Source organism: Choloepus didactylus, chromosome 4 (assembly GCF_015220235.1).
Source record: "Choloepus didactylus isolate mChoDid1 chromosome 4, mChoDid1.pri, whole genome shotgun sequence".
NCBI classification, from domain to species: domain Eukaryota; kingdom Metazoa; phylum Chordata; class Mammalia; order Pilosa; family Megalonychidae; genus Choloepus; species Choloepus didactylus.
This window is the reverse complement of record NC_051310.1, coordinates 19,148,433-19,160,756: the sequence shown is the minus strand read 5'-3', so window position 1 is coordinate 19,160,756 and position 12,324 is coordinate 19,148,433. Positions and strand designations below refer to the sequence as shown.

Genomic DNA, 12,324 nt, shown 5'->3' with positions numbered 1-12,324 from the left:
CTGATGCGATATCAGAAACCTGCAAGCTACTATTTCTGCAACTGTGTCACTGTAGATAGTCTGAAACATGTACGTAGCTGTTGCCATGGAAACAAACACAGCTAGGGTAGAGTGCCATGCTGTGTTAATTCCTTCACCCATGAACCTCAGGGGAATGCCAGCATTCATCTTCTTTCTCCTTTAGTCTCACACTGCTTTAATATATTTTTAACATTATCAAATGATGGACTAAATACATATAGTACACCTCAAAAATCCAGATGGCTGCAATGATCCATGGTGCCAGGGTAGCCTGCTGGGTGTCGGCTGAAAGTGTGGAGCTGTGGGATGGATCCTTTTGCCAACTTCTCTTGGGAGAAATGGAGAACTTTGTTTCTTTCTTTTAAAATGGTGTGGGTAGGACAGGGACACTGAGCATCTTGTTGCACTTCGGAAGCACACAGTTCTCGTGGCATTGCACCCCACTATAGATGCTCCCAGAAAAGTGCCTGCTCAGCTCTGTGAAAAGGCAGAAGGAGGCCTTGCAAACTTTCTGAAGCGGATCCAAGCTAAGAGTTTGTTTCCTCTCTTCCAACTAGAGCTGCATTAGTGGGCTGTACATCCAATAGTTTTAATTAGGCAGAAGCATAAACCCTCAATGAGGGCTTCACCTGTCACTACTTTGTCTTGTTCCAGAGCCCATGGGAGAAGATATTAGAATGAGTGAGTGCGCAATGAGATAGAAAGCTGCTATTATTCAGAAAAAAATGTGATTTTCTTTGAATCCGAAGATTCTGTAATTTGCTTCGGGTTCAAAACTCTGCCTTGATCAATGTTTGGACCGGTGAAGCAAAGTCAAATTCTTTCATTCCACCTGAAAAGCCAAAATGTGTAGAGACTGGCACAGTGGGCCATCTTTCTATTATTCAAACCGATAAGCCACTTAATATTGGGGTTACACATCACCGTAGACAAAAGTAAGCCGTTAAAAATCTTAATTACATCCTATCCCTTGGGCTAGTTAATAATATTCAATCTAGATGAAAATGGCCACATTTTAGATTTGCATGCTGATGTGCTTCACTAGAACACAATTTTCTCACTGAACAATCAATTGTAGGCTTTAACAGTGCAGATCCGTGACCCTGAATTGGTATGTGTCAAAGAAACCACTATTTTTTTTGCAGGATTATGGCAAAATTATCCCACAAAAATGAGCAAAATTTTCCTATTATTTTCCTCAATTGGATCATTCTTGGCTGCTTACTAAGATAATAATAATCAACACATCTCAAAGATAAAGCAAAACAAAAAATAGATACGTGCACTTGGCCAGATAAGGAGATGTGTCACTTTTTCAAAGCAACTTCGAGACCATGTTAGGGTCCAGTATAAAGCCTGGTCTGCATGCATTAGTAGGGCAGGTAAAGATGATCCTTTAGACTAGTCTTCACATCAGTTACAGATTTAAGGAGCAGAGCCAATGCAGTCAAACAGTAGTCCCTCTGACAGCTTGATATGCTGGGCCCTCTGTCTTGGGGCTTGCCCCTGTGAGGCTTGTTGCTGCAAGGGAGAAGCTAAACCTGCTTATAATTGTGCCTAAGAGTCTCCCCCTGAGTGCCTCTTTGTTGCTCGGATGTGGACCTTTCTCTCTAAATAAGCCACCTTGGCAGGTGATCTCACTGCCCTCCCCACTATGTGGGACCTGACTCCCAGGGGTGTACATCTCCCTGGCAATGCAGGATATGACTTCTGGGGATGAGCCTGGACCTGGCATCATGGGATTGAGAACATCTTCTTAACCAAAAGGGGTATGTGAAATGAAACGAAATAAAGCTTCAGTGGCTGAGAGATTTCAAATGGAGTCGAGAGGGCACTATAGTGGATGTTCTTATGCACTATATAGATAACATTTTTTAGGTTTTAATGTATTGGAATGGCTAGAAGTAAATACCTGAAACTATCAAACTCCAACTCAGTAGCCTTGACTCTTGACGATTGTATAACAATGTAGATTACAAGGGGTGACTGTGTGATTGTGAAAACCTTGTGGATCGCACTCCCTTTATCCAGTGTACAGATGGATGAGTAGAAAAATGGGGACAAAAACTAAATGAAAAATAGGGTGGGATGGGGGGGATGATTTGGGTGTTCTTTTTTATTTTTATTTTTTATTCTTATTCTGATTCTTTCTGGTGTAAGGAAAATGTTCAAAAATAGGGGTGATGAATACACAACTATAAGATGGTAGTGTGAACAGCTGCTTGTACATCATGGATAATTGTATGGTATGTGAATATATCTCAATAAAACTGCATTAAAAAAAAAACAAAACAGTAGTCCCTTACATTGCCTTTGCACTTCTACGATACTGGTGTTACCAAGCGTTTTCACATAGGTTGTCTCACTTGACTATCACAAGAGTTGCATGAACTAGTTTGGCCATTACTACCAATCTCATCTCACATGAGAGAGCACTGAGGCTCAGGAAGTCAGTGACTTGCCCAAGGTGACACCTTAAGCCAGGGATCCTGAGTCCTCTGTCACCTGACCCAACATTCTTTCCATGGGTCATGTTGCCTGCACGTGTGCTCACATACACAGTTGGTGGTAAAGGACTGAAAATAACTAGAGAAAAATACTAATAAAAGGACAGATACTGAGTATCAGATTAATTGACTTGGGGATTAACTTCAGCTGGTGGTTGAGGAGTGAGGAATGCTCTGCCCTACCCTAGCCTATCCATTCTCTTCTCCCAAAGGTGGGAGGTAAGAGCCCAGCCTTTAGGCTCAGTTTAGAACCCACCCCATAGTGGATCATCTCAGCCTGCACACAGGGTCATGTACCCCCTTCCTTCCCAGATGCCCCAGCCCTAGGCCCCTGGCAACTCTCTCCGGGCCGCAGAGGAGAAAAGATGGCTGGGGCTGCTTGGGTCCTGGAGATGAAAGTGGGGTTGGAAGCAGCAAGAAGCAACAATACAGAAGGTAGTCTCCCTAAAGCAGTAAGCCATTCCTTGTGTTTACATTTTAATTCTCTCTGGCCTCCTCCTGCCTCTCCCTCCTCAGTCAGGGTATCAGCCGGCACTTCTCACTACTCAAAGTAGCCTGGCTGCTGCAGTCCCCTCTCTTGTTTTGAGTCACATCTAATATGCCAGCAGCTGAGATGCCAAATAGTAGTTGATTAAATTTTGTCTGAAATAAGGTGAATTCAGGCCCGAGGAAGTGTCCCTGGGCACAAAAGTGTGGACTTTTAGCTGCCATTGACTCTAAGTCAATTAGATTAAAGCCAGTTCACCTAATGAGCAATGTACCTATCATTTAAACAAACTTTTTGAGTGTTTTTACAGAGGAATATCCTTTTCCTTTTTGCCATTTGTTTGGCATTTTAAGATTTTAAAATCAAGTTTTCTAAGGGCACACACGGCTTGTTTTTAAATTTCAGTTCAATTTTTTAATCATTTTTTTTATTGTAGAATATAACATATATACATAGAAGTGACAACTTTCCAAGTACAATTTAACAAGTAGTTAGAAAGCAAATTTCGAAGAACATCATAGGTCACACAAAGTTTAATTTTAATTTTTGTTTCAATTTTGAAATTAAATTTTTGTTTGTTTTGCAATGCTAGCAGTAAATGCGAAAGCACTTGATATGGAATTAAATTTTTAATGAACCAGTTATTCGGCAAAACAATCCAAGAACTGTGGTTTTTTGTTTGTTATTTTTGTTTATCTTTTAGTGAGAAGAAATAATTTCTTTTTTTTTTTTTGAGGTAAAATTCGCATAACAAAATTTATAAATAAATAAATAATAAAATTATAAAGTGTATAATTCAGTGATTCTGCCACATTCTCAATGCTGTACAACATTGAGCACTATCTCTAATTACAGAACATTTTCACCACCCCAAAAAAGGAACCCCATACCTATCAAGCAGTCACGCCCTTTACCCCTTTCCCCAGCCCTGGAAGCTACTAATCTGCTTTTGGTGTGTACAGACTTGCCTATTCTGAACAGTTCATATAAATGGAATCCTACCTACCAACACATGGCCTTTTGTATCTAATTTCTGTCATAGAACATGTTTTCAAGGTTCCATGTTGTAAATCAGTTATATTTATGCCTGAATAATATCCCTTTGTATGGGATGTGCCATATTTTATCCATTCATTAGATGGTGGACATTTTAGTTGTCTCCGCTTTTTGGCTATTGGGAAAAATGCTGCTATTAACATTAGTGTATGACTTTTTGGTTTTAGTTCTCCTGGGTATATACTTTGAGTTGGAACTGCTTAGTCATGGTTTTTAAAATTCTTTTAATATGCTGCTGGATTAAGTTTCCTAGCATTTTATTGCGGATTTTTGTACGTATACTTGTTAGGCATACTGGTCCGTAGTTTCCTTTCTTGTGCTGTCTTTGGTATTAGGGTAATATGGGCCTTATAGAACAAGTTAGAAAGCATTTCCTCCTATGTATGTATGTATGTATGTATGTATGTATTTATTTTTGCAGGGTTTGAGAAAGACTGATGTTTTTAAAGTGTTTGACAGATTCACCCGCAAAGCCACCTGGTCCAGGACCTTTTTGTTGTTGGAAGATAATTTGATTACTGATTATATCCCTGTTACAGGCCTATTCAGATTTTGTAATTCTTCTTGAGTCAGTTTTGGCAGTTTGTTTCTAGGAATTTATCCATTCCATCTAGGTTATTGAATTTGTTGGCATGCAGTTGTTCATAGAATTCTCTTATAATCTTTTTTATTCCTGTAAACGTCACTAGTAATTGTCCCACGTTATTGCTGATTTCAAAGTAATTTGAGTTTTCTTTTGTTCTTGGTCAGTCTAGCTAAAAGGTTGTCAATTTTGTTGATCTTTTCAAAGCATCAATTTTTTATTTCATTGATTCTATTGTTTTCCTATTTCACTTATCTCCACTCTATACTTTATTTCCTTCCTTCTGCCGGCTTTGTGTTTGCTCTTCTTTTTCTTGTTCATTAAAAGTGGAAGATAAGACTATAGATTTGAAATCATTCTTTAATATAGGCATAGCTATAAATTTCCCTCTGAACACTGCTTTTCCTTCATCCCATTAGGTTTGGTATGTTTTGTTTTCATTTCCATTCACTTGCAAGTATTTACTAACTTCTTTGACACATTAATTAAGAGTATGTTTTTTAACTTCCACATATTATACAAGTCCTCTACTTCTTGGTTTACTTTTTGTCCAGTTGTTCTATCCAACAGAAAATTGAGATCTTGAAGTCTCCAACTACAATTGTTACTTTTCCCTTCACCTATCATTTTACTTCATATATGTTGGGACTCTGTTGATAGCTACATACATGTTTATAATTGTTATTCTTGATTGATTGACCCTTTTATAAATATATAATGTCCTTCTTTATCTCTTATAGCAATTTTTGCCTTCAGGTCTATTTTGTTTGTTATTAGTTTGACCACTCCGGTTCTCATTTGGTTGGTGTTTGCATGGAATATCTTTTTCCATTCTTTCGCTTTCAACACATTTATGTCTTTGGTTCTAAAGCGAGTGTCTTGTACACAGCAATAGTTGACTCATGGTTTCTTTAATCCATTCTGCAAATCTCTGCCTTTTCATTAGAGTTTAACTGATTTACATCTAATGTAATTACTGATAAGGAAGGAGTTAGGTTGTCATTTGCTATTTGTTTTCTAGGTCATATTTTTGTTGCCCAATTCCTCCATTGATGCCTTCCTATTATAGAAAAACTGCTCCTATATGAATCTGTTCCTCAGCCCTCCTGTTATTATTACAAATTACATCTTTATGTAGTATGCCTCCACTGGCATTGATTTATTGTTATTTTAGGTAGCTACCTTTTAAATCATACAGAAAAAGAGAAATACTGACCAGAAATACATGAATACTGACTTTTATATTTACACATGTAGCTAACTTTACCAGTGCATTTTCTTTCTTTGGACTCAAGTTACTCTCTAGGGTCCTTACACTTCAGGCTGAAGGACTCCCTTTAGCATTTCTTGGAGCAGGTTTACTAGAACAAACACTCTCAATTTTTGTTGATCTGGGAATATCTTAAATTCTCCTTTATTTTTGAAGTAAACACTTGCTGGATATAGTATTCTTGGTTAACAGTTGTTTTCTTTCAAAATTTTGAGTGTGCCACACCTCTGCCTTCTGGCCTCCACAGTTTCTGAAGAGAAATCACCTGTTAATCTTTTTGAGGAGTGCTTGTACACAACACGACACTTCTCTCTTGTTGCTTTCAGAATTCTGTCTTTATCTTTGACTTTCAACAGTTTGATTTTCAAATGTCTCAGTGTGGATCTCTTTGAGTTTACCCCACTTGGGGTTTGTTGAGCTTCTTGGATGTGTAGATTCATTTCTTTCATTAAATTTGGGAAATTTTCAACCATTATTTCTTAAAATATTCTTTTGGCCCCACCTCCCTCTCTCTTCTCCTTCTGGGACTCCTACTATATATATTTTGGTATACTTGATGGTGTCTCACAAATTTTGCATGCTCTGTTCAGTTTTTATCATTTTCAGATGGGTAATCTTAGTGGATCTAAATTCAGGCTTGTTCATTTATTGACTTAGATTTGTTAATCCTCTCTGGTAAATTTTTTAATTCTATTATTGCATTTTTTTTTTTTTTATCTCCACCAGTTCTACTTTGGCTATTTTCATCATAGCTTTTAACTCTTTGGTATACACATTTAGCATTTCTCTGATTTCCTTTAACCCATTTTTCAAGGTTTTCTTTAGCTCTTTGAGCACATTTATAATTCTGGAGTTAGAGGTATCATGTTCTAATTCCAATGCCTGGGGTTTCACAAGAAGAGTTTCTATTTTCTTTTTATTCCAGGGTATAGACTATACCTTCTCATTTGTCTGCCTTGTGGTTCTTTGTTGAAAACTGGACCTTTCAAATATTACAAATGCGTAAACTCGGGAATCAGATTCTTCGCACTCCTCAGTTTGTTGTTGCTGCCTGTTTGGTGACTGTTGTTTGTTTAGTGACTTTTATGAACTAATACTGTAAAGCCTGTATTCTTTGTTTTGTGTGGCCACCAAAGTCTCTGTTTTGTTGTTAGCTCAGTGGTCAGCTAGTGATTTGACAATTTCCTTAAAACACCTAGGACTAAAAAAACAATGGCAACAACAACAATAAAAACTGCCCAGTCTTTGCCAGTGGGCCCTGTGTGCATGTTTGGGCACCCCTTCAATACTCAGCTGAGCAGTTTACAGCCCTGCCTTAGCCTTCACTTGCTGCTTGTGCAGAGACTGAAAGTCAGTCAAAGGTAAAGACTTAGGGCCTTCTCAAGTCTCTTCTAAAAATGTGCCCCTCTCTTGGCATGCAGATGGCCTTTTAGATTCTCAATAGTAAGTGAGGAGCTTTTAAAAGCCCTTATTCTTCAATGTTTCTAAATCCCTAACTTTTTTTTCACATATATATTTAATAATTCAATTTTATTGAGATATATATTCCCATACCATGTAGTCATACAAAGGGTACAATCAATTGTTCACAGTACCACCATGTAGTTGTGCGTCCATCACCAAAATTAGGTTTTGAACATTTTAATTACCACAGACACAAAAGTAATAAGAATAAAAATTAAAGTGAAAAAGAACAATTAAAGTAAAAAAGAACACTGGGTGTTTTTTCTTTTTTTTTTTTTTTTTTTTTTTTTGCCCCTGTTTTTCTACTCATCCATCCATACATTGGACAAAGGGGAGTATGATCCACATGGCTTTCCCAATCACATTGTCACCCCTCAAAAGCTACATTTTTATACAATCGTCTTCAAGATTCAAGGGTTCTGGGTTGTAGTTTGATAGTTTCAGGTATTTACTGCTGGCTATTCCAATTCATTAGAACCTAAAAAGGGTTATCTACATTATGCGTAAGATTGCCCACCAGAGTGACCTCTTGGCTCCTTCTGGAATCTCTCAGGCACTGAAACTTATTTCATTTCATTTCACATCCTCCTTTTTGTCAAGAAGATGTTCTCCATCCCACGATGCTGGGTCCAGATTCCTCGCTGGAAGTCATATTCCATGTTGCCAGGGGTATTTACACCCCTGGGTGTCAGATCCCATGTAGGGGGGAGGACAGTGTAAATCCTTAACTTTTCATCCCATACTTTTTGGTGTCTACTCTTTGCATCAACTTTATTCCTTGTCCCAGGTGGCATAGCTAATAAATGTGCCTTTAAATTTTTTGAAAAATGCCTCTCGGGCATTTTTAAAAACTCTTATCTTGGGAGAGCTCCAAGTCAAGTGAAATAATGGCAACCTCTTTGCATGAATCCTTCAAGGAGCCAAAAGACAGTTCAAAACAACCTAACGCAATTCTTTGAGAAGAAAGTCTGCCCTGCTCCCTCTGGCACCAGGAATCCACACTAGGTGCAGGTGCTGTCTTGAGAACTGCTGCTGAGTTCTTAAATGCTGACATGCGTGCTTGTAGAAGCCCCTTGCCTGTTGCTGGTTGTGCACTGCAGGTGCCCAGGCCTAGGTTCTGGCTCCATAGAGGCAGGGCCTCACATCCCTGAAGGTAGCTTCCCAGGGCCCACAGCCTCTGCAGCAGCCTCAAGCAGGCCCCTAAGCAAGACTATCCCTAAACAGTAATGTTAGTCCTAGATGTGCACTTGAGGGAAAAGAGCAGCAACAGGAAGAATTGGTTTTAAGGGAAGTTCTACTTTTAGTTGTTTTTTTTAATTATTGTGATTTTTATTGCAAACTAGATTTTTATTTGCAAACTAGATTTTTTATTTATTATTATTTTTTATTATTTTTATTTTTATTTTATTAATTTTATTTATTTTAGATTATTTATTTTATTTTTATTAATTTTTTATTTTATTTATTTATTTTTAATTTAAAAATTTTTAAATTTAAAAAATTTAAATTAAATTAAATTTAATTTAATTAATTAAATTAAATTTAAATTTATTTATTTTATTTTATTATTTATTTATTTTCTATTATTCTATTTTTTTTATTTTATTATTTTATTTATTTATTTATTTATTTGATTTATTTGATTTTTATTAGCAAACTAGAACATCTTGGTATACTGCCTTTGTTACATTAAAGGAAGCATAATACAGTGATTCTGTTAATTATAGTCTCTAGTTAACATTGATTGTATTTTTCCCCCAATACCTCCTGTTTTAGTTTGCTAATGCTGCCAGAATGCAAAACACCGGAAATGGATTAGCTTTTATAAAAGGGGGTTTATTTGGTTACACAGTTACAGCCTTAAGGCCATAAAGTGTCCAAGGTAATGCATCAACAATCAGGTACCTTCACTGGAGGATGGCCAATGTCATCCAGAAAATCTCTGTTAGCTGGGAAGGCACGTGGCTGGCATCTGCCCCAAGTTCTGGTTTCAAAATGGCTTTCTCCCAGGACGTTCCTCTCTAAGCTTCAGCTCCTCAAAAATGTCACTCTTAGTTGCTCTTGGGGCGTTTGTCCTCTCTTGGCTTCTCTGGAGCAAAAGTCTGCTTTCAAAGGCCATCTCCAAAATGTCTCTGTAAGCTGAAGCTCCTCTCTCAGTTCCAGTGTGTTCTTCAAAGTGTCCCTCTTGGCTGTAGCAAGCTTGCTCCTTCTGTCTGAGCTTATATAGTGCTCCAGTAATTTAATTCAGACCCACCCTGAATGGGTGGGGCAACACCTCCATGGAAATTATCCAACCAAAGGTCTTGTCCACAGTTGATTGAATCACATCTCCATGGAAACACCCAAAGGATCCCAAAATCTAATCAACACAAATATGTCTGCCCACACAATATTGCATCAAAGATAATGGTGTTTGGGGGAACATAATACATCAAACTGGCACACCTCCCTATTTTTAACACCTTGCAAGGTTGACATTCATTTGTTCTCCCTCATGAAAAAACATATTTGTACCTTTTATCACACTTGTCGAACACTCTAGGTTTCATTAAGTTATACAGTCCCAGTCTTTATCTTTCCTCTTTTCTTCTGGTGTCCCACATTCTCCTCACCTTCCTCCTTCAACCGTATTCACAGTTATCTTTGTTCAGTGTACTTACATTGGAAACAGAATTGTGTTCCAAACCTCTCACTCCTGTCTTTTCCTATCTGTCTGTAGTGCTCCCTTTATTATTGCCTGTAGCACAGGTATCTTGTTCACAAACTCTCTCATTGTCTGTTTGTCAGAGAATATTTTAAGCTCTCCCTCATATCTGAAGGATAGTTTTGCCGGATATAGGATTCTTGGTTGGTGGTTTTTCTCTTTCAGTATCTTAAATATATCACACGACTTCCTTCTTGCCTCCATGGTTTCTGCTGAGAAATCCACACATAGTCTTATTGAGCTTCCTTTGTATGTGATGGATCACTTTTCTCTTGCTGCTTTCAGGATTCTCTCTTTGTCTTTGATGTTTGATAATCTGATTATTAAGTGTCTTGGTGTATGCCTATTCAGATCTATTCTGTTTGGAGTATGTTGCGCTTCCTGGATCTGTAATTTTATGTCATTCATAAGAGATGGGAAATTTTCATTGATTATTTCCTCTATGATTGCTTCTGCCCCTTTTCCCTTCTCTTCTCCTTCTGGGACATCCATGATATGTACATTCTTGTATTTTGTTTTGTCCTTAAGTTCCCGGAGATGTTACTCATATTTTTCCATTCTTTTCTCTATCTGTTCTTTTGTGTGTAGGATTTCAGATGCCTTGTTCTCCAGTTCCTGAGTGTTTTCTTCTGCCTCTTGAGATCTGCTGTTGTATGTTTCCACTGTGTCTTTCATCTCTTGTGTTGTGCTTTTCATTTCCATAGATTCTGCCAGTTGTTTTTTCGAACTTTCAATTTCTGCCTTATGTACACCCAGTGTTTTCTTTAAAGCCTTTATCTCTTTTGCCATATCTTCTCTAAACTTTTTGAATTGATTTAGCATTAGTTGTTTAAATTCCTGTATCTCAGTTGAAGTGTTTGTTCCTTTGACTGGGCCATAACTTTGTTTTTCTTAGTGTAGGTTGTAGTTTTCTGTTTTTTAGGCATCTGGTCTCCTTGGCCACCCCAATCAGGTTTCTACTTTTAGTTTTTATTTTTTTAGGCCAATTTTTTTAGGATGCAAAAACTCAAAGATTTGAAGATCAGCAAGCCTGGAATGTGCAAACCAGCTTTCGTGGGTAACCTATGTCTCTTTTTCCCCTTGGCCTATCAATGCACAGTACTCTGCAATAGTAGAGTTGATGTTCCAGCCCCACTGAAAGGAAGTAATTTTGTGTTGCTTGCCTTTGTTTTTTCCACCATGAGTTTAATTTGCAGACACCATTGAGCAAAGCTCAGCTTGCTGATTCTCATCCAGAGCAGTGCTCACCTTCCCACTCATTCCAGGAGGCTCTGTGGTATGTTTTGGAGTATTCCATCAGCACAGATGGTATGAGACACCCAAGAGCTTTCACCATCAAGGCAACGCATAGGCTGCAGAAGTCTGAGAACCACTCACCTGGAAATCTAATTCTTGATGCAAGAAAAAAAGTTCCAAGGCAAAGAGCTATCCAGTATGATTGGGAAAGATGACACCAACCCCATGCAAAACAAGAGCCCAGGTGCCCTGCAGCATTCTGTTCCAAGTTCCCTTGGAGAGGGAACCCAAAGACCAGCCCTTCCTTTACGGCCAGACACCAAGTTGACCTGTGAGAGCAGGCCCTGGCTAGTGGGTGTGCTCCGTCAGACAGCACCAGGGCTGCAAAGTGGGGTCGGAAAGAATTGGAGATGTTCTCTGTGCCCTCTTCTTACCCAACAGTGGCTCTGACACAGATGTTCCCCTCTGGGTAGAGTGCCTGAGCCACTTACCACTCTGCAGCAAGCAAGTATGGAACCCACCAACCAACATGGCACCCTGGCCTACAGCTGCAGAATGCCTGCCAGCTAGTGAGGGTCATCTTTTTTCCCAGAACAGCCATTCTGCTTTTTTGTGGTACAGGCATGGGGAGTTATGGGGCCACTTTTGGACCTCACCCTTACAATGCAATCAGGGTTTGGGAAGAAAATTCTCCTAGACACTGAACCTTTTCCTTTTTATTCTCAAATTATCATCATTGTGATATGTGCTTTAAACATCCCCCACTGGGGACAAAAGAGCTCAGTTTGTCTGAGCACCCTAGGTCTTTGTATGGAGCATAAACAATGGGCTCAAATTAATGTGCTTTCACTGATGCCCTGCCTGCTCCAGGACTGGGCACTAACAGCTAACTACTGGGGAAGCTGTAAGATATATTTGTTTTCCTTCTTTAATCTTAGCATATTATGACTTACATAAATACACTTTACTGTAATTCCCCTACTGAAGAAAAATGGA

The 12,324-nt window shown here is 38.5% G+C and overlaps 1 protein-coding gene across 4 annotated transcripts in view; it reads right to left on the bottom strand.

The window, feature by feature from the left end:
* The window catches only part of FOXN3 (forkhead box N3), a 387,204-nt gene that overhangs the window by 286,543 nt on the left and 88,337 nt on the right, over positions 1-12,324 (bottom strand). The window lies entirely within an intron of this gene.